The 23934-nt window shown below is 35.7% G+C and overlaps 1 protein-coding gene across 2 annotated transcripts in view; it reads left to right on the top strand.

Annotated features, from left to right (window-relative positions):
• Window positions 1–12158: 12158 nt before the first annotated feature.
• Otol1 (otolin 1) overlaps window positions 12159–23934 on the top strand; it is a 103799-nt gene continuing 92023 nt past the window's right edge. Inside the window, exon 1 of one of the 2 annotated variants that reach the window (XM_015494353.2) lies at window positions 12159–12275. The gene's annotated coding sequence lies outside the window, so the exon portion shown is untranslated. The remainder of the gene's footprint in view (window positions 12276–23934) is intronic. The other variant, XM_048814373.1, reaches the window with a different exon arrangement.

Raw genomic sequence — 23934 nt, 5'->3', positions numbered from 1 at the left:
CTTTCTATCTTCTTCGAGTCACTAACTGGTTATGCACCACTGATGCAAACAGTTAATGATGAACCCAACCTAATTCTATCCTAAGGTTCGGAGCCATCTTGTCACAAAGTTATGAAAAGTTCATTTCTGTTTTATTAAGATTTCTATTTGGCCTGACCACACTCTGAGGGCTAATCTTGTTGGAATTCCTGCTGGTGCTCTAAACTCACCCACGCCTAGCTCTCTTGACCAGATAACAACCCTCCCTAAAACCTTAGCAGCCCCTCATAAATTTTGATATTGGAATCTCAATTTACTCCCTACCTTGAAATGTTAAGCCATGTAGATTGTTAACCTGCTATCTGCCTTTGTATTATGCTTTCCAGAACCTGTTAGCTGTAAGTTCCCAAGACACCCCTCTTTGTAACTTTTTGTGCTATAGAAAATCTTTTTCCTGGAGACTGGGGTGCTATTCTCTAGCCTGGCTTTGGGTGAGACTGCCGCTGGCCAGCTCTCTTGTGTACACAATATAAGCATGCTTTAATTTGGCTTAAAATTGAAGTCGGTGGTCTTTTCTTTGCATTGTTCGACACTAACTTCTCTAAGTCTGGTTTTTGGTGATTGCACTGGTTTCTAACTTTCTGTAATCCCCCTATTACCATATCCACTAATGATCTTTATATCACATATATTTCTGCCAATCTAAAATCACCTGTAGTATACATGTGCATCTCCCGTGTACCAGGCATGTTGTTAAGTACTCTCACAAATTATAATGATTACCATAACTTTTGTGATTAAAAATTTAGAAAATGAAAGGATTTTGACCTGAAGAAGGCTGCTTCCAAATCCTTTTGAAAGTATTTGGTTAAGTCAATGAAAATGTCAAAGGTAGAAGGGAAGAATATATATTTTCCATTGCAACATGGAAATTCTGAATATGTTCTGAATACATTCTGAATATGTTTGTCCTTATGGCTGATTTTGTTATAGCTTTAGTTTTAACTTTGTTTTATTCATCCCTCTGTGCTTGACTGATGATATCTACCTTTCCCAGTCATTGACAAAAAGTAATTGGAATTAGAGTCTGAGCTGTTAGAAATGTGAAAGATTTCTTGAATAGATCTTTATGGTTGAATTGTTAAAGCTTGAAAATAAATACAGCATAGAACATTTCCTCACTAATTTGGAATTCATATTCAGGTTTGACTTCCTGAACAGCAGAAGAGTAAAATACCCATCTTGACAACAAAAAATGTTGAAACCATATTTTACTCCTAAATTATATTTTTTCTTTATTGAAACAGATAGTACCATTACTCCAATGTCAATGTGATTTAAATAAATAAATTATTTCTGATTGTTAAAATAACATAAAATTTGAGAACAATAGAAATATTTTGAAAGAAAATAAGTCAGTCGTAACTTTACCATTCAGAGAGAATCATTGTTAATGATCAAATCTACTATTTTTTACATAAAGGAGATCATGCTTTACATAAAATTGTATATCTTGCCTTGTTATTTCAGCATCGTTTGAATGGTTGTGTAGGATTCTATCAAAGTGTTATGGTAATTTACCTACTAATTCCCACATGGTTGCAAATATTAAAGGTGTTTACTTTTTCTCTATTATAAATCATGTAATATTAAATTTTGGAACCAACCTAGATGTCATTCAATAGATGAATGGATAAAGAAACTGTGGTATATATACACACAATGGAATATTGCTCAGCAATAAGAGATAATAAAATTATGGCATTTACAAGTAAATGGATGGAGTTGGAGAATATCATGCTAAACCAAGTAAACCAATCCCAAAAAAACCAAAGGCCGAATGTTTTCTCTGATGAGTGGATGCCAATCTATAAGCGGGGACATGGAATGAGTGAAGGAACTTTGGATTGGGCAAAGAGGAGGGAGGGTAAGGGAGGTGCATGTGGAAAGGAAAGATGGTGGAATGAGACAGACATCATTACCCTAGATACATGTATGATCGCATGAATGGTGTGACTCTATTTTGTGTACAACCAGGGAAGTGAAAAATTGTGCTCTACTTGTGGACAATGAATCAAAGAGCATTCTGCTGTTATGTATAACTGATTAGAACAAATGAATAAAAAAATTTTTAAAAAGATCAAATGATAATTTAAAACTGAAATGGAGATGTACGATTTGATTCAATTTAAGTTTTAAGTGGATAACAACACATAAACTATTAATCTATTCTGTGTATCAATAATTGGATATCAAATTGAAAGTCATTGCTTCTATTATTGTATTGAATAGGATCCCTTTACTAAACAAATCAATTTTCTCCATGTCCTCTGAAACACTGATTAATGGCTGCAACACACTTAGGGTCCACTGGTAATCCTTAACATACTTAAAAACTCATCTTGTTTAGTTACCAGAAACTCATAAATAAAAGTCTATCCCCTTCCCCAGAAAACAAAAACAAAAAGTACTGAAACATGAGGGAGATATAATTTCATACTTAACAAACATCTAATTTCATACTTAACAAACATCTGAAAATGATTCGCTATAGAAATCAGAAGAAAATGTTACTTTCCCATTGCTGTAAAATGTAGGTGCTCCTTAGAGGAGATTTGAATTGCAAATCCTCAAAATCAAAGCAGTTGATCTTTCTGCTTTTTCTTCTGTGCAGAAGCATAAACTTTGTTCTGCTTCTCTTTTTATGTCTACTTCATTCATTCTCTTTTCTGCTCTATGAAACTTATACATATAATGAAAAGAAACAATGGGCTAAGGTAGTAGCATTAAAGATAATCAAATAACCAAGGTAGAAATCAAACATAAGAAGTGACCTCACATTTATGAAGTGGGGGGAAAAAGAAAATCTTTGAAAGAACTTGACACATAAGAAAATAAGACAATGAAGATCAAACCTATTAATTATATATGTTCCTCGAAGAGAAAATGTGAATGATTGGAACAGAAGCAGAAATCATAGATGAAGAATATATTCTATCACTAGTTTAAAAAATGATCAGTATACTTATCAAAAGTGTCAAGATCATACTGTCACATTGTCACAAATTGGAGGATACTAGAAAGCAAAAGAACTAAATGTACTGGATCCTGGAAGAGAAAAAAGGAATACTGGAATAACTGGCGAAATTATAAAGTTGGCAATGATTCTGTAATGATGTTAATTTCTTAATTTTCAAAAATGTGTCATGGCTATATAAGGTGTTTACATTAGGTAAAGGTGGACAAAGACTATATATGGAAACTCTCTGTACTATCTTGCACCTCTTTCTTAAATTTACAATGAGTTAAAAATAAAAACAAATAATTAAAAAAATTGATAGTGATGCTCATGTCAAATTATTCACACTTATATCGCACTTTTTGTGTGATGTCATTTTTTTATTGTGGTACAATGCCACATTATTTAAAATTGACCATCATATCCATTATAAAATATGCAAATCAATAGCATTAAATATATTTATAATGTGCAACTATCACTACTATCATCTTTATATTTCTTTTCATTTGTAAAACTGAAACTCTGTACCCATTAAAGAATAAATTCCTCTTTCTACCTCCCTGCAGCAACCACCATCCTACTTTTTGTTTCTATGATTTTGATTATTATATTAGTATAATTACACAGTATTTGTTTTCTGGGGTAGTCTTAATTCACTGAGCAAAATATCTTCTAAGTTCATCCATGTTGTAGTATATCCTAAGGCTGGATAATATTCCATTTTATGTGCATACCTCATTTTGTTTATCCATTCTTCTGTTGATTAACATTATGATACACTTTTCTGTCCAGTAATGTGTCAGTAAATGTGGTTGTTACTTGGGGTTAGCAGTTGTTCCAGATAGCTGCAAAACTGAAGCATATGATGGTTAAACCCAGAATCTTGAATAAATTACTGGGATACATCCATCATATAAAGGAACTCATCTCAATTAATCTTACATTTATCTTGTTTTCTCAGAATAAGTGAACCATTCAATTTTCTGTAAAATGGATGGAAAACATTTCCCCCTCATTGTGCTTTCTATGAACATTTCTTTTAGGAAAATCATTGTTCTAGACCAAGGGGAAAATTTATTTATTTATCTATTTATATATAACATGGAATGCATTATAATTCTTATTACATATATAGAACTCAATTTTTCATATCTCTGGCCGTATACATAGTATACTCACACCCATTCATGTCTTCATACATGTACTTTGGATAATAATGATCATCACATTCAACCATCATTAATTACCCTATGTCCCCTTTTTCCCCCTTTCACCCCTCTGCCTTATCTAGAGTTTCCTCTATTCCTCCCATGCTCCCTCTCCCTATCCAACTATGAATCAGCTTCCTTATATCAAAGAAAACATTCGGCATTTGTTTTTTGGTAATGGCTAACTTCACTTAGCATTATCTTCTCTAACTCCATCCATTTACCTGCAAATGCCATGATTTTGTTCTCTTTTATTGCTTACTAATATTCCATTGTGTATATATGTCACATTTTCTTTATCCGTTCATCTACTGAAGGGCATCTAGGTTGGTTCCACAGTTTAGCTATTGCGAATTATGTTGCAATAAACATTGATGTGGCTGTGTCCCTGTAGTATGCCATTTTTAAGTCCTTTGGGTATAGACCAAAAAGTGGGATAGCTGGGTCCAAATGTGGTTCCACTTACAGTTTTCCAAGGAATTTCCATACTGCTTCCATATTGGCTATACCATTTTGCAGTCCCACCAGCAATGTATGAGTGTGCCTTTTTCCTCACATCCTTGACAATACTGTTGTTTGTATTCTTAATTGCTGCCATCCTGACTGGAGTGAGATAAAATTTTAGAGTAGTTTTGATTTGCATTTCTCTAATTTCTAGAGATGTTGAACATTTTTTCATATATTTATTGATCGATTGTATATCACCTTCTGAGAAGTGACTGTTTGGTTCCTTTGCTCATTTATTAATTGGGTTATTTATTTTTTTTTTGGAGTTTAGCTTTTTGAGTTCTTTATATACCCTAGAGATTAGTGCTCTAATTGATAAAATTTGCTCCTAAAATGTAGGCTCTCTATTTACCTCACTGATTGTTTCTTTTGCTGAGAAGTTTTTTTTTAGTTTGAATACATCCCATTTATTAATTCTTGATTTTAATTCTTTCACTATAGGAGTCTTGTTAAGGAAGTAGGGGCCTAATCCAATATGATGGATATTTGAGCCTACTTTTTCTTCTTATTAGATGCAGGGTCTCTAGTTTAATTCCTAGGTCCTTGATCCACTTTGAGTTAAGTTTTGTGAATGGTGAGAGATAGGGGTTTAATTTCATTTTGTTGCATATGGATTTGCAGTTTTCCCACCACCATTTGTTGAAGAGGCTGTCTTTTCTCCAGTGTAGATTTTTGGCACCTTTGTCTAATATAAGATAACTGTAATTATGTGGATTAGTCTCTGTGTCCTCTATTCCGTACCATTGGTCTACCTGTCTATTTTGGTGCCAATACTATGCTGTTTTTGTTACTATTGCTCTGTAGTATAGTTTAAGGTCTGGTATAGTGATGCCAACTGCTTCACTCTTCTTGCTAAGGATTGATTTAGCTATTCTGCATCTCTTATTTTTCCAGATGAATTTCATGATTGTTTTTTCTATTTCTATGAAGAATGTTATTGGGATTTTGATTGGAATTGCATTAAATCACACAGCACTTTCTCTTTAAAAGACTTTTACTAAAACAAAAGTTGATTAAAAAACAAACAAAACAATAATCTTCAGGTTATTAAAGTAGAAATTAGGAAAAAGAAATTCTGAGAGAGAGACTCTAGAAGAAATTAATGATAATACAGAACTCTCAAAATCTTATATATAGATTTGGTCTAAAGTGCTCAGAATTTTGAATAATCCAACCATTTTATTTTAGGTTTTGGTATGTAATCTGTTCTACCCAGAACAAACTTACTTCAGCTGTGCTTTGCTAATTGATTTATTGCTTCTTGGAAGGGTTTTGATTTAGCAATCAACTTCCTTGACTAATTTTCTTTTTCTTTTTCTTTTTTTGTTTTGGTACCAGTGATTGAACTCAGGGGCACTCAACAACTGAGCCACATCCCCAGCCCTATTTTTTTTTTTTAATTTAGAGACAGTGTTTCATTGAGTTGCTTAGTGCCTTGCTGTTGTTGAGGCTGGTGTTGAACTCGAGACCCTCCTGCCTCAGTCTCCAGAGCTGTTGGGATAATAGACCTGCATCGCCACAGTGCCTGGCCCTTGACTAGTTTTCTTATCCTTCATCAATTGGTTTAAGACTCTTCCAAGGTAATGAATGGCTGTGAAACAAGAAAGGAGGGAACCCAGCCGCACTGTCTCCCACTCCCACTAAAAGAGTTGTCATTCATCTTTAACAAAACATCTTTCTCTGACTCTTATGTACTATGAAAATTCATAGCTACTCTAGTGTCATGACATTTTTCAATGGAGAATTTGCCAGTTATTGTAAAGGCATTATTTTAATTCCTGTTAAATTAAACTTTCAGATCAGGGTTACTATTAAGGATGAAAAGAGCAAATACAAAGTGAAAATAAGAAATAGCAAAACTAGGCAATAAGACAATTTAGATGTCAAGATGAAACAACAGAAAACGAACTTCATGGAAACACATTGGCAATGGATAGTTCTGTCCCAGACTTTAATTTCTGATCTAATGAATATTCTAAATTTACATAACAGGTGTGTGGGAGGCATCAGGGGAATTTGGTGCAACATCTCATAGACACATAATAATTACGTGAGAAGTTCTTCCCAGCAGGACTAGACTTTTAAAAATCAGGCAGATCACAATATGCCCTTAACCTGTGTAAACTAAAACAAAATCTCACCACAACCAGCAACCAAGAGTTGATACTAATCTCCAGTTTTTAATTTTGTAAATGGCTGTCTTACTCTTCTACCTATTATACTCTTTTAAAACAATGCTATTGACATATAATTAAATATGCAATTCACTCTTTTATAAGGTACAGTTTAGCGGTTTTGAAACAGTTCTCAGAACTGTTAATCATCATCACTACCTAATTCCAGAACATTTTCACAACCCAAAAGAAAACCCATGCTTGTTAGCCATCATGTCCCATTCCTCTAAACCCACTTCTGACCCTAGGCAACCATGAATTTTTCCTTTGTGTATGAATTTGTCTATTCTGGATATTTTACATAAATAAAAGCATACCATATGTGATCTTTTGTGACTTAACATTTTTGAGGTTCTTTCACATCATCGTGTATAACCAAATTTCCTTTTTTTATGTTGCTGAATAATATTCTACTATGTGGCTGTACTACATTTTGTTCATCCATTTCATCAGTTAATTCACATTTGGATTGTTTCTATTTGGGGGTTATTAAGAGCAATGCTGCTATCAACATTCATGTACAAGTTTTTGTGTGGACATATTTTCATTTCTCTTAGGTATATATCTAGGAAAGAATCAATGGGCCATATGATAAATCTCTAATTTTTTGAAGTACTTCCAATTTCCCAAGATGGTTGTATTATTTTACATTCTCACAAATAATATGAGAAATTTTAATTTCTGCATATCTTGGCTAACACTTGTTGTTTGTCTTTATGATTTTTAGCCATTCTGGTGAGTCTGTGGTTTGGTTTGTATTTTCCTAATGAATAATTACATTGAGCAGCTTTTTATGTGTTTATTGGTGATTTGAACATGTTTGGAGAAATGCCTATTCAAATTATTTGCCAATTTTTAAATTGGGTTATTTGTCTTTTCATTGTTGACTTGTAAAAATCCTTTACATATTCTAAATATTTTGGATACAAGTTCCTTGTCAGACACATAATTTGCAAAGGTTTTTTTTTTTCCCCATCTTGTGGGCAGTCTGATCATTTTTTTGATAGTATCATTTGAAGCACACAAGTTGTTCATTTCTTCTTTCTTTCTTTCTTTCTTTCTTTCTTTCTTTCTTTCTTTTTCTTCAGTACTGGGGTTTGAATCCAGGGGTACATTGCCCCACCCCTTTTTTACTTTTTAATTTTAAGACAGGGTCTTACTAAGTTGCCCAGATTGGTCTCAGACTTGCAATCTTTCTGCCTTGGCCTCCTGAGTAGCTGTAATTACAGAAGTGTGCTCCACCATTGCAAGTTGTTAAGTTTTGTAAAATCTAATTTATCTCTTTTTTCTTTTGTCTCTTGTGCATTTAGTGTTGTATGTAATGTAAACCATCGCCTAACCTAAGTTTGCAAAGATCTACTTCTATATTTTCTTCTAGGAGTTTTAGACGTTTAGCTCTTATGTTTAGGTGTATGATCTATTTTAAGTTAATTTTTGTATGTATCCAAATTGTTCTTTTGCAAACTGCCCAAGCACCATTTGCTGAAAAGACTATTCTTTCTCTGTTGAATTGTCTTAATACCTTTACCAAAATCAGTTGGCCATAATGTAAGGGGTTATTTCTGGACACTCAATTCTATTCACTTGGTCCACAGACCTTGCTTTACGCCAGTGCCATATTGTTTTATTTTTTCCACATTTTTTTATTGGTGCATTATAGTTGTACATAAAGATGGGATTTCTTGTTACATATTTGTATGTGCACACAATATAACAATATAAATTGGCCAGTATCACTCCCTAGCACTTTTCCCTTCCCTCCCACATCTTGGTCCTTTTTCTCTACTGATCTCCCTTTGATTTTTAGGAAATCCACTGCCACCTTTGTTTTCCTTTTTCCTCTTTAGCTTCCTTATACAAGAAAAAAACACAACTCTTCTAACCTTCTGAATTTGACTCATTCAACAGGATGGTCTCTAGTTCCATCCATTTTCCTCAAAATGCTATGATTTCATTTTTTTGATAGCTGAATAAAACTCTATTATGAATATATACCCATTTCTTCATCTCTTCATCCATTGATGGACCCTTAGGCTGGTTCCATAGTTTGGCTATTTTGAATTGTGCTGCTATAAACATGGTCCCATACTGTTTTAATTACTGTAGCTTTAATGGGATATATTTTGAAATTGGGAAGTGTTAGTTATCCAATTTTGATCTTGTCATTTAGGATTGCTTTGGCTCTTCTTGATCCTTAGCATATAACTTTTATAATTGATTTGTCAGTTTTTGTGAAAAAGGCAATTGGGATCTTGATTAAGTTCTGGTATCCATTTCTATAGATTGCATCTATAGATTAATCTGGGGGTATGCCATCTAAACAATATGAACTGTTCTGATCCTTGAACATTTTTTAAAAGTTTTTTTTAAAAACAGAATTTTGTAGTTTTTAGTGTAAAAGTCTTGAATTTCTTTTATTAAACTTTTGTTGTAAGCCCCAAATGTGAATGAAGTTTAGCAATGTCCAGGGACTATGTCCTGGTAACCCTGCATCCTTCCTACTAATATCAATATCTCACTTAGTATCTTGAATTGTGGTTGGCAATCTCCGTGCCTGTTAAAGGGTCTGTTAAATATCTTGCAGAAAGGTCACAGTATCATTTCCTTTTTTTTTTTTTAAATAAGGAGAAGGGATTGAATCCATGGGCGCTTTACCACTGAGCTACATCCCCAATCCTTTACATTTTTAATTTTGAAATAGGGCCTTCCTAAATTGACAGGCTGGCCTTGAACTTGCAATCCTCCTGTCTTGGCCTCCTGAGTCACTAGGATTACAGGTGGGCCGACTGCCCTCATCTTTATTTCCTTTAAACTATACCATATGATTAAGAAACAAAAATAAACACTAATCCCATTTAATAAGAAAGTTTACCGATGGGTAATATTTTAAGGCCAAGAAGGTTAATTTACATGGCCAACAGCATTCAATGTCAAATAAAAAAAAATACACTACAATTCAACATTTCCCCTAGGAATGTATTAATTCTAAAAGCTTTTAAACCAAGAAGGACATGGAGAAGATTAAGAGGAAAAACAGGGGTAGCAATAAGTGATTTTTATTGAATTATATTAAAAATGTATATTGTCATCCAGATCCTTTAGGGCTAAAAAAAAAGTTTAACTTAGAAGAGTATTTCTTTCTTGAACTTCTAAATTAGAAAAGTGTTGGGAATGGAGACTTAGAATTTTCCATAGTTCACTGATATTGATGTGAGGATACAAGAGTCTTCACTTAAAGAAAGTTAAGGTCTGACTTGCAGAGATAAAGTTAAAGAGGTAGCATACTTTGTAGACTCTCTTTTCAATTTGCATTTGAAAAGTATGGACTTCTTTATGAGTTTATACCTACTAGAATATATTGTCTCTGCTCAGGCTTTAGAACTGAGAGTCCAGTTAAGCATCTGGTTAAGCATCTGGTTGAGCATTTGATAGAAAATCTAAGGAGTGGATGAAACAGGTGTAATTACCATGACTGACAGGAAAGCAGGGTATCAGTGTCTATCGTTGACCGAGAACACTTACTAACCAGAAAGACATTGTCAAGGTGGGGTGACCGGGTGGACCAAGAAGAGAGTGCCACACTGGGTAGATGTTTCTGATTACACATACAACTCTTGTTAATAAGGGGAAAGTATGTCTACTGAGAATTTCTTGATGAAGAAAACAGAAGGAGCAGTAAGAGAGATTCTTGGCATCGAGGAAATTAGCCATTGTGGCCTAGAGAGAACCATTGTGACTAATGCCTTTCAGGTCTGAACTGGGTGAATGATGATAGTTACCTAGATTTAAGAAGGAGAAAAATTTTCAAATATAAATGATTAAAAATATATAACCTTATGCCCCCAAAAGTCAAAAACCTGTGACTTTTTTTATTTTTATTTTTTGGTGTATTGGACCTGAGCCCAGGAGTGCTCTGTTGCTGAGACACATTGAGATGTGTTCCCAATCCTTTTTTAATTTTTATTTTGAGACACGAATCTCACTAAGTTGCCTAGGTTAGCCTCAAACTTGCCACCATCCTGCCTCAGCTTGCCAAGTGTCTAGGTTTACAGATAATAAAAGCAGGTAGAGGGACAGAGGATTTCTGAAATAGGAGAGAGGATTTCTGAAATAAAAGAACATGCAGAAGAAAATGTAAGTTGAAGTGCTCTTTATCATATATTTATTGTCTTATCAATTGAGAGTGGACTTAATTAAGTAATCAGGGCCATGAAATAGTCCCTTGGAACATGTGGATGTAACTAACATTTGTGGGTCTCCTATATTCAAAGCATTCTAGAGGTCCATAAAATTTTTAAGTTTGCAGAAGTACAAGCTTGAATTCTGAATTTGAGGTTGGAATGGTCAAGTTGCTTAGTTAGGAAGTCATCAAGCTAATGAATGATAATCATATATAAGTTTTACATTTGCTTTTAATTTGACAGCAGTGCTGGGGAAGTTAGGAGGTAACATGGGCAATTAAAGTAAAACATTTGACTTACTTAGGTTTTATTTCACATTGTCCTCGTCTCCCACTAACATTGATAATTGAATTTACTTGGATGAGAGAGAGAGCAGTTCCAATTTCTATTTAGAAGTTTCTTGTAGAAGTGGCAAACAGTGGGAAGAATGGCTTTATTATGAAGCTGCATTTGCCAAGCAGGTATCCAAATTTAATTCAGGAGAAAATTAAATAAAAATGAGAAGGGATTATGTTTTCAATTTAGTTTCAAGTAGGCTCATAACTTCTTTGCTAAGGAAAGTTAAGATAAGATTTTGAGTCACAGGCTGTCTAGACATTCCTCAAACTATTGAATAAATAGATGAACAATTCTAGGTTATAGCTTTCAATTTTGGGGGGCAAGAACTATTTTCTGCAGTGGCTACTTAAATACAGCATATTTTGTGGAGGGCCTACTTAGAATTCTCTGTGAGAGATCTTTAGAGAGACAGAGTGAAAACCCAAACTTAAGTCCTTCTGAGGACAAAGGATTTTTCAAATCCCAGGAGAATAGAGTAAGAGTGAGCCTCAGTGGGTTTAGCAATAGAGTACCTGATTTTGAAGCCCAATTAGCCAAATCCTGAATTTGGACCCATGATAGGGCCTGATAGTGGTTCTGAACCTGTGAGGAATCTTGGAGCACAATTTTTGTTCTTTGATATTTATAAGAAGGGCAAATACTTTCACTCAGCAGTTTATCAGCATTTGTGTCCTCCCTCTAGAGGCATTTGGCTCTCTGAGGTTGTCTCTAAGTTTAGAAGCTGCAGAGGCAAGAGAATACTATCCTTTTCCTCTCTGTCAGCTTCAACTCCCTGTAGGCATTTGAGGGACAAACAAATGAAGAAATGGTGAGCCCTCCTTCTGATTTTGAAATCAATAATAACAAAGGAAGGAGCGATTAAGAGGTAGGTCAATACCTGAACTGAAATGAATGCTAGGGATAGAATTTCTCTTTACCTTTGAAAAAAAAATGTCCTTATATTAAGATAAATTGTATTTTTTCTATTTCTTTTATATTAAGATAAATTGTGTTGTTAGTATTCTGCTTCAGGTTTTCATTCTCTATCCTGAAACAATATAATTGAGAATGATATATAACCTAATGTAAAATAATATAATATGATATTATATATAATATCTCAGTGATAATACATTTTATTTGCCCCAAGTTTTCTATACTGGAATTTTTTTTATTATGTCTTTTTTTTTTTACTTATTAATTGTCTTTACAGATGGACAAGAATTTCGAGGTACATACTTTTTTGTAGTGTGTATTCTTTCTCCAGGGCTGAAAAAAAAATTATGCTTCTCATGAGTCTATCTTAAAATTACCTTTAATGGAGTCTTAGCATGTGTTTTATTAGATTTCAAGACAATTATATTCATTTTAAAATCTTGAAGTTTTAATTTTTACCTATTTGGATCATCTATTATCTGTTTATTTATTATTTAGTGGTATTGGGGATCCAATCCAGGAATGCTTTACCACTGAGCTACATCCCCAGTCATTTTTTTGTTTTTTTATTTTTTATTTTGAAACAGGGTATGGCTAAGTTGTCCAGACTGGCCTTAAATTTGATTCCTCCTGCCTCAGAACTCCAGAGTCACTGGGATTGGGGGCATCTGCCACCATACTGACAAAACCTTGAAGTTTTAAGTAGAGGTGAAGCACATCAGAAAAAATAAGGCATTCTTTTTTTTTTCAATTTCTTTTTTTTTTGCATTTTTTTATTATTAGTTGTTCAAAACATTACATAGTTCTTGACATATCATATTTCATACATTTGATTCAAGTGGGTTATGAACTCCCATTTTTACCCCATATATAGATTGCAGAATCACATCGGTTACACATCCACGTTTTTACATATTGCCATACTAGTGACTATTGTATTCTGTTTCCTTTCCTATCCTCTACTATCCCCCCTCCCCTTCCCTCCCACTTTCTCTCTCTACCCCATCTACTGTAATTCATTTCTCTCCCTTGTTTTTTTTTTCCCTTTCTCCTCACTTCCTCTTATATGTAATAAGGCATTCTTACGGGAGAACCATAAAATTTTCTAACAAGCATTTGTGTCCTCCCTTTAGCAGCATTTGGCTCTAAAATAAATTTGAGGACTAAATTTCTATCTATATTTTGATTATCGGGGAAGAAAGAAAGGGAGGAATAAAGGAAAGAAATGAGGATGGGAACATTGAAAAGACACGGAGAGACAAAAACCAGACATTTCCCCTCCAAAATGAAAAGAGAAATAAAATGTGGCTGAGCTAGGGAGAGATACAACATAGAAAATGAGAGGCTGGAGAGAGAATTTAACAGCAAGTGTGCTCAGGTGGTACTTGCTTTTGATCATATATGTATCTGATAAATGTTTTTATTTGAGGCCTCCTATACTTGGAGAAGTTTTAGACTTCCTGGCCTCTTGTGAAGAATGGAATGATAATCCTTAGCCTCTCCAAGGTCTTCCAAACCATTACTTTCCATCTTTTGATTGACTTTCATGCGTGAGAAAATAATCCACATCCAGTGCCCTAGTTAAGTTACAGGATATTCCTAACTAAACTAGGAATTATTCTTCTTACTCTCTTTTACTAAAGTCAATTGTTGTTTTCTGCACTTCTTGCCATTTAACAAATGTAGGGAAACTTTTGCTAGGTGTTAGAAGTTTACTTTTCAACTTTATAACTGTCGTGTTATTTAATTTAAATTTAACATTGAAGTTATCTGATAGGCCAAGTGTGCTGGTACATGCCTATAATCCCAGCCACTCAGGAGGTTGAGGCTAGAGGATCACAAATTTGAGGCTAGACTGAGCGATTTAGGGAGACCCTATCTCAAAATAATAAATAAAAAGAAATGGGGATGTAGCTTAGTGGTATAGTGCCCTGTAATTAAAATACTCAGTACAAAAAATTAAGTTACCTGATTGGGTTTTTTTTTTTTAATAATATTCATGTGGATTACCTGGATATAGCACTTACTGATGTCATGATTCAGGTGATGTTTGTAGAAGAGTCTTTCCCATTGCCTTGTATAGAGTAGGTACTCAGTGGTTATTAGGTTTCTTCCTTAGTAGTAAAGTTGATAAAGAGTTATTTTTTTTTTAAAGTCGGAAAATGACAATCTAGGCCTAACACCTACCACTTAACACACTTTTCTTCTATATTGAAGTATTCCTTTGGTGTCACTAGCAAGCATTTTATGTGTAAAACACTATTCCTTTTGCTCTCAAACTAAAACTCGTATCTTTGAAGCCTCATGGGACTCTCAGCAATAGAACACAATGTTTAGGGTAAATTATAAATATACTACTACAGTGTGAATATCCACGGTGGCCTGATGATTAATTTATCCAAGAAGCATTTATTGAAACTCATGTTCAACTGTGCCTAATCTGACATACTGTGGCAACAAGTGCAGGCTAATTTCTTTTATTTTTATGGTGGTCAGTTATTTAGTTGAGCTGTCTTGACTCCCTTCCAAGGCTGTTGTAGTTACCATAGTCTGAAAGGATTTATTTGAAATAACAATCATGCCCCAAAAGGAGTAGGTCAGAGAGCCAGGTAAGGTTTCTCTCACAGGGAAGTCCTGAAGATCTCTGTCTTCATTTCCATCTTGAAGACTGTCATATTTACCTCTCCTAAAATGTTCTAAAAAAGAGTTCATGATGGTGTTCAAGCCTGTAGTCCCAGCTACTTGGGACGTTGAGGTGGGAGGATCATTTGAGCCCTCATGAAACAGAGCCCCTTTGAAATTAAAAACTCTGAATAGTTTAGCTCCTGAACTTTCTCATGCTGAGAATGGAACTAAAACCACCCACTGGCTCCTATAGACACCAAGGAAATTGAAACTAATGTGTTCTCTGGCTGGCACTGCCTGGCTAAATCTACATATATGTATCTCCTGGTTTTGTTTTTCCTTCCCCAGGACCTGCAGAGAAACAATCTAATTGTATCTCCCCAGTTTGATTAAACTGTATTAATTCATTTTCCCCTTTTTTTACATAGTTCATTTATCTCTTATGCAGAGATCAAGGGAGGTGCCCTAACTTTGCTATCTATAATATGCAAGTTTGAGACTGAGACCAGCCTAGGCAACATAGTGGGATGCCATCTCAAAACAAAACAAAAAACAGAAAAGATTTTTCCAACATAGGCCAATGGGAAATTAAACCATGAGATTCCCAAGGCCTTTTTCCTGTGTAGGATTTGTAGTTTTTCTAACCAATGGAGGGGAGGATCTCTTAAACAACCCCAGAAAAACACAAAAAGCCCCTAAAAAATGCCACTTGGCTTTGTAACTTGTAGTGAGCTCTAATGAGCAAGTAAGCATGGTCTATGTCTACCACACTATTGACCTCTGCTCATCCTTAATCACTTGTGCAAAGAAAGTTTGGAGACTAACAGAAAAGCATTATAGAGCTTTTATTGATCTCTGTTCTGACTGTGAACTGGAGATAGAGACTTGTTAAGCTAAATGAGCTCAACTGAGACTCAGGCTGTCAACATTTATGCAGAACCTGCATATTTGCTCTGGGTCTGCAGGGGTTTTCTTCTGATGAGGCATAAACATTGTACATGGACAATTTTGAACTGAGCTTTCTGGTAGTTTTAAAAGAAGAGTCTGCCTTTTTGTATTTAGTGAAATATACCTATTTCTGTTGTTTTTATTTTATAATAACATGTTTAGAATTTATTATTAAAAAGAGTTTTTATGCTTGACATCGATAGCATTTCCTCATTGTCAGTAAATGAAATAAGAACTTCCTGCTTGGTTTAGTGGGCAGTGTTAATTCAACTTCATTGTCCCTTGTGGTTGGAGGTATTTAAGCAGGGGCTATGTAGGGATTAATATTATAGGGTGATGGTTCTCAATATGTGGGCTTTAGGCCAGCAGTATTAACCTCACCTGGGAACTTGATAGAAATCCCACCGCTCCAGATGATTTTGTCACATGCAAAAATCTGAGAACCCTGTGATAGAAATATGAGTCTTAGATCAGTAATCTCTAAGAGGAGGAAGAGGATGGAGAGTATCAGAAACACATGGGTTTCTTCTTTAAGCTTAGTCTTTCTTCCCTCTGCTATACTCCTCCTTCTACTCTTCCTTCTACACAGTGAGCCTTTACCTTGGGAATCTGACATTTTTTGGAGGTGTTGGTGTGACCCACTGGACTAGATGAATGAAATTTTTAAGAGACAGTCCATTATCAAGGAGCCATGTCTGACCTTGTGAATTTTCTAGATACTTGTTAATAAAAAAAAATATAAATTTCTGTTATCATTATATTTACTATAGTTATAGCATAGTCCCTACTGCTCTTAGGAGTGAAAAGTAAAAGAAGATGTAGGTTTCTTTTCTTTCTTTTTTTCAGTACTAGGATTGAACCCTCAAGTGCTTTACCATTAAGCAACATCCCCAAACTTTTGATTTAATTATTTACTTTTTAAAATTTTGAGACAGAGTCTTGCTATGTTGTTGAAGCTTGTTTGAATTTGTGATCCTCCTGCCTTTCCTGCCCAAGCCACTGTGCCCAGAAGATGTGTGTCATTTTACAATCTAGGACCAGCCCCTGGAAATCTGAAAATGTTTCTAGTCTTTTCTGGAAGTAAGATTTTAATCCTGTTGTATGATGCTTTGCATTTTGAATTCTCAGAGATAAGCCACCTGGTAAGGTACAACTGAGGTAGGATAGAAGAAAGCAGGATGGATAATTGGAAGGAAAGAATCTACAAAAAATCTAAAAACTCCATAACTGCCCTGACCTTCACTACCCCAGGTGTAGGCCTAAATTTTTAAAAGGTTCAATAAATCTTAGAGTATTGCAGATCCACTTAATTCATACCTATATACCTCTTTTGCTTCCAAAATATATTTTTAGACTAATTAAAATAAACCTAGACAGAGACAGTGCATGTTAGAAACATATAATATGGGAACAGTCAAGAGCTGCCTATTAACTAGAAAACATCAGCCTGAGGATTCAGAGAAGAATGAGACCACTGTGGCCTACTCTGTGCTCTATGATCAAAAGGCTTGCTGTCATTAGGCTGATGCCACGCCACACTTCTTCATGTTCACCATTTACAAAATTTCCTTTGAAAGAAGAAAACTGAGACCCCTAAAGCATGCCTCACTCACTCACTCTTCAGGACCCAGACTCCCTCTCCTTTTGAGTACCCTATTCTATTGTTTGCTTTTCTGGATAAATCTCTACTTGTGCATTTTTAATTCATCCTGATATTCCAGTCTGTGGTTTAAGACAAGAACATGCCAGGGCTGAGGTGAGGTCCCCCTTTCTATTCTTAGACCCCATCTAGTGACACAATGGTTGTAATGGTTGTTTGGCCTTCCAATCTAGGCTTCTTCGGCATAAATCCAGGCTCTGCTGGGCTATGTGTATGACCTTGGGAAAGTTTCTTTACATCTCTTAGTTTCTTCATTTGTATAAATTTGGGCTGGTGATAATGCCTACCTCTTAGCTTGGTTTAAGCATTTAATGAATTAATGCATGTTAAATCACTGACAGTTGATAAGGGCTCAATAAATGTTAGATATTACTATTAATAATTATTGTGTAATGAGATTTAATTACACACTACTGTGTAGGTAACTAATTGGCCCACTAAGTGGGTAAGTTTACCCAGAAGCTATGAAGTCAGACACACACAGGTTTGAATTCTTAGTGTGTATCTTAACTCCTAGTAACTTAGCCACTCTTGAGTCTTGTTTTACTTATCTTTGAAATGGAGACAATCCTGTCTGCTTTATAGGGCTGTTGTGAGTAGAAAGAGAAACATCTGGAAGAGTTTTGTGCACCCAATACAAATGGCTATTATTCTTTTTATTGCGACTTACTTTTCTTGAACTAAATTTTAAATAGAAACTTCCCTTTCCTATGGAAATTGAGGGAGTCTGATTTAGAGGAAGTGTATATGCTGTGGAATGGTCCATATGCCACTTTGCTATTAGAATGTGACTCATTATTTCTAAACTTAGTATTGCTTTATTTATGTGCTCTTTGCTTTTCTCAGAAATCCCTATATTTGGATCCAACCATAAGCTCTGGATAATAAAAGACAGCAACTACAATTAAGTGCATCTTTCTGAGCCACCACAAGTCACTCCTTTGAGGTTTTCTGACCAACCTGACCAATATAAAGAGGACTAATATTTTATGGGGCAACTATGGCATTTTACAGTTGTGTAGAGTTCTCCTATTTACAAAAATTTGTGAATTTCGACATCTTCTTTAATTGAGGTACCATTTACATATGGTGAAATATGTAGAGGTTAGTGATAATTCCTTATGTCTATCAAGACATAGAATCACCCCAGAAAGTTTCCTCATATCCTGTCTCAGTCAACTCCTTACTCTGATCTCATGAAACTGTTATCCTGATTTCTATCACCACAGGTTTGTTTTTCTTGCTGTAGAACGTCTTATAAATGGAGTTCTGCAGTCTTCATCTGCCCTGTTTTCCTTAGCATAATGCTTTCAAGATTCTTCTGTCTGGTCTCAGGTAATTTGTTCCTTTTTGTTTTTGAGTAATATTCTATTGTACAGATATGTCATACTTTGTTTATTCACTTTTCTGTTGAGAATCACTTGGGCCATCTCCATTGTTTCTTTTCATCATTATGCTAAAGCTGTTTGGAAAGTCAGAAATTTCAACTATTGTTTTTGGCAGTCCAGCCAGGGAATCTGCATGGATCCTTTCTGACTGAATTTGGCCACCCATCTACATTAGAAAAAGGCACACTATGTCCTTTTTATAGCCAGTTGGGATCCAGGCAGTTGCCCTTGTTCGCTAACAGAATGGTTCATTCCTTCTCTCCAGTTTGATCAGAGTGCATAAAATTAATTTCTCCCTTTTTCATGGTTGTAAAGGTGGGTGACTAACTGTGGTCATATCAGGCAAGTTCCCTGGCTTGGCTGCTGGTAATGCTGTCTCCATTTTTCATTATTCATTATTCTCCATTAACACTATCTCCATTAAGAAGCTGGAGCTCAGTAAAGTGAGGCAACTCAACATCCAGTTGCTGGCAAATGAGGAACTTGGGAGCAGTGCTTAGTCTTCTGGCTGCAGGTCCTCTGCTTCCCTCACTTCCCATTTTCTGAGGCCAGTTTTCTTTTGGTCCTGACTAGGAGTTCTGCCTTGTCTTGCATCAAGGTTTGATCTGAGCCTGGCTCATCCTTGATGGTGACAGATCTAGTACCACGAAAGTCAGAAATTTGGCGGCACTCTGGAGTAACACTTGGTATGCCTTAGTGTCTAAGGTGGCGTAGATAGGTTTCTGAGGCTGGGTCAAGGGTCGAATTGGAGCAGAGAGGATCTGGATGACATTGAGTTAGATTATATCTGAAGAGATTACAAAACTTCTGAAGAGAAGCTTTGCTTATCCTAGTGATAAAGAGCAAATAAGATGAACCAGGGATAGATAGATAAGACCATCAATTCAGCACTGCCACATCACCAGCTGTGTGAACAATTAGGCATCCCAACCTCTCTGAGTCTGTTTCTCCATCTGTAAAAGAAGGTGTGTGATGCTTCCCTCTCAGGTCTTGGAAGTTCCTAACATAGAAACTGTCCTTCCTGACATCCCTTATTCTGAATGCTGATTAGACTGCATGGTTAAATAAGGCCTGTAGGAAAACCAGAAGGATGTATCTCAGTCCAGTACCTCAGTATTTTGATGTGAAATTCAGTAAGTTCATTTTTTCCAATAATTTATGTGAATGTAAAGATTTATTTTAAAAGTGTGTATATATATATATATATATATATATATATATGATGTAAAATATGCTGTCCACAAAAATCTTCTAACATGAGAAGATTGCTATGGAAATGACTTAATAATAGAGTCTATAAAACTCTGGTCATACAAGAATTAAGAGTGAAAGGAAAGTGACCACAACACTCGGAGCGACCAAGAGATCTTTATTGCAGCAGTGCAACAAAGGAGAAAAGAAAGAAAGAGAAAGAGAGAGAGAGAGACAGAGAGAGAAGAAAGAGAGAGCAAGAGCAAGAGGGAGAGCAAGAGAGAGAGCAAGAGCAAGAGAGATAGTAAGAGAGAGAGGGGCCCGGCGGGAGGGTTGTTTTTGTAGCCCAAATCTAATGAGGTCTTTGGGTCTGCAAGCTGCCTTGTTGGCACAAAGGGGGTTACGTGTTCGACCTTGAGCAGGGGGTTGAGTGTTCAGCCTTGAGCGGGGGCTTGGGCGTTGGGCTTGAAGCAAATAGTTGATAAAGAACCAGACAGAGGGTTTGAGAGGCCAGGTCATCCTGCAGCTAACTTTGTTTGGCATGCCCTGCAGACAGCTTACTCAGCCTGTCCTGCACCTAACAAAGAGGAGTCTTAGAAAAAAACTAGGGCTGGGTGGGATGATGAGCTAGGTTGGTAAGACCTTCTAAAGGCAATTTCAGAGTTCAAGACATCACTGACTTTTCTCAACCAAGATTGAAAAAAGCTGATAGCAAATAACTGAAAGAGCATTTACTGATCTGCAAAACAATTTTGTTTCCTATCATTGCCTTTAATGTTTTCCAAGGAAAGAACATACTTCTAAACACTCAATGCCTGTACCCAGAGAAGAGAAACAATCCCCACAGTCTGGAAATCAGAGTGCTTGAAAAGCATTTCATTTATGACTTTCTATAATTGATCTTTGGGCACAGTCAGGGCTGTGACTTGGATTTCAGTGCAACATATCCTTTGTATGCAGGAGGAGGGAAGAATGAATGTGGCTTTGAGTGTGAAGTGTCCTCTTTTAATGAAAAATCCTTGAGAGGAAAGAGATGACCCATAGGCAAAGATAAAAGAAGTTAAAAGAAGTAACAGAAGATAGAGAAAAAGACATTTATGCAGTTGATATCTCTGTGACAATTACTTATTTTTGACTTTTTGTTGGGAAACATTTTCTTTTGGAAATCATTTTATGTACCACTCTAAGTGTATTGTGTATTTTCTTATCTTTCTTTATATGTATGTCTCTTCTTCCAGGCATAAAGAAAAAACACTTTGAATTTCAGGTGACAATAAAGCGTATGATTTTCAACACTTGTTCAAAAGTTAACATTTATAGAGTGTTTTTCTGCCTGCCAGCCTCTGTAATCTTCATTTTTACATAGATTACTTGGATTCTCATAACAACCAAATAAGAAAAGTATGGCTTTTATTATTATGATGTCAGAGATGAGGAAACTGAGGACAAGAAGTTGTCAAATTTGGATAACTGGTAAGTAGTACATGTCAAGGACAGTGGTGGCTATCAAAGCTATGGCTTTATACTAATATATTGAGCTTCTTGATGGGGGAGGTCCTGTTAAATCCATCTTCAACACTCAGCTTGTAATAGTTCTTTGACTCATTCACAGAAACCAAACATTTAAAAGGAACTTTTGCAAAACGACTGGTATCCTTACACCTCCCCTCTTCCCATACATAACATCAAGATGTAGAAATTATAAGGGAAAATTTAGTGTTCCCTTTTGGACATATTACCTCTGACACCTAAATGTAGATTTTGATTAATTATTTATATTTTGGGGGCCAAAACTCAAGGGAGAAATCAGGGCTGGAGATAAAAATATGGTTTTTAGCAGTGAATAGGTAACATTTAAAATCATGTCCCAGCAGAGAGCTATGTTGGGATGGGGCATGGGTGTGAGGGGAGCTGGCAAAGAGAAGAAGGTTGAAGACATATTCATTAGGCTTCTATACATAGCAGTTGGGCATAGAAGAAATAAAGTGAGTTGGGATTGTAAAACTAGGATGAGGAGATATGTTTGTTGAGAGGAAAAGTGATTTGGGGAGATGTGTGGGCAACTGGGTCAAAATGGAGCAAGAAGGCAGGTGGATGAGGACAAAGTCTTGACCATCAGGTATGGTGTGGTTGAAGATCCTTGGTAAGGGTTGTCAACACAGGTGTGATGGATGGTAGATATTAGTGTGGATTGGAGAGAGAGCTAAGAATGGAGCTAGAGCTGAATGGGGACAGAGGGCCAAGGGAAAGGGTATTTTGTGGCAATACTGGGGAGTGGATTTATGGTCACTTTATCACTGAGCTACATTCCCAGTCCTTTTTTTTCTTTCTTTTTTTTTTTTTTTCATTTTGAGACAAGATCTTGCTAAGTTACCTAGGCTAACCTTGAATCTGCAACCCTCCTGTTTCAGTCTCCTGAATCTCTAGGATTACAGGCCCAGCTGTCGTTTTTAATAGGTGATATTAGAGCATATTTTATGCTTAATGGAATAATCCAGTAGTGAGGGAGAAAATGAAGATGCAGGAGAGAGAGGGGAGAATCCTGGTATGTTGTTCTTCAGAAGACACAGAAGGCGGGGAGCAGTGCTCCAGTGGGAGCGACACTCCCTCCATCATTCAGGAAAGAAGGCAGGATATGGGGCAGTATGAAAATACTGCTCCCTTCCATTCGTATTCTTGTACTCTCACAGTTTATGGATTTTGCAAATGTCAAATGATACCAGTTAATTCTTCTGAGCAAATACGTACAAAAATATTTAATCAAAAGCTCATGAAAGAATAAGGTAAAATTTAATAGCCAAAGGTAATTTCATGGTCAGATCAACATTTAAGATTGAACTTTAAACTACTTGCTATTTCCATAGCTGCTAAGATTAAAGAAAGAATTTATCAGAAAAATTAATTCAACAAAACCTTTTTGTTTTGTTTTGGTACTGGGGTTGAACCCAGGAGTGCTTTATCCCTGAGCTATATCCTTAGCCTTTTGTTTTTATTTTTAAGACAGGATCTTGCTAAGTTGCCAAGACTGGACTTGCATTTACAATCCTCCTGCCTCAGCCTCCCAAGTAGCTGAGATGATAGGGGTGCAGCACCACACCTAGCAGCAAAATCTTTAATAAAATGGTAAACTATGAAAATTTTAAAATCAAGAATTATGTCTTCTGGTTTTGGTCAAAGAATTTAAATATTTGCAGAGCTAATAGGACTAATGAGGTATATAATTAATTGTAACTTATATATACTAAAAACTTACCATATTCCCATTACTTTTGAAACATTCGTGTTATTTTTTACAACAAAACAAAATAGTTTTATTACAGTTTGACAAGTGAGAATTTTGCCACTGGTGTTCTGCCAGCTTTAATAATTTGCTCAAGATTATCCAGCTGTTCTAAATTAAAAGCTTATTCTGGATTCAGAGTTGCTTTTCTTTTCTTCTCTTTCTTCTTCTTTCCTCTTCCTCTGCTCTTTTTCCCCTGCAGCAGTGAGGATCGAACCCAGGGGCATTCTACCACTGGGCTGCACTCCAAGTCCTTTTTTATTTTGAGACAGGGTCTTTGCTAGGTTGCTGAAGCTGGCCTCAAACTTGTGATCCTCCTGCCTCAGCTTCTGGAGTGCTCACAGAATGGAACTACAGGTGTGCGCCACTACTGAGTTGCTTTTCTTTTTTTTTTTTTTTTTTTTTTAGTTGTAAATGGACACAATAACTTTATTGTATTTATTCATTTTTATGTGGTGCTGAGGATCGAACCCAGTGCCTCATGCATGCGAGGCAAGCGCTCTACCACTGAGCCACA

Source organism: Marmota marmota, unplaced genomic scaffold (genome assembly GCF_001458135.2).
Source record: "Marmota marmota marmota unplaced genomic scaffold, marMar, whole genome shotgun sequence".
NCBI classification, from domain to species: Eukaryota; Metazoa; Chordata; class Mammalia; order Rodentia; family Sciuridae; genus Marmota; species Marmota marmota.
The sequence above is the reverse complement of the archived record's forward strand: the minus strand, read 5'-3'. Positions and strand labels throughout refer to the sequence as shown.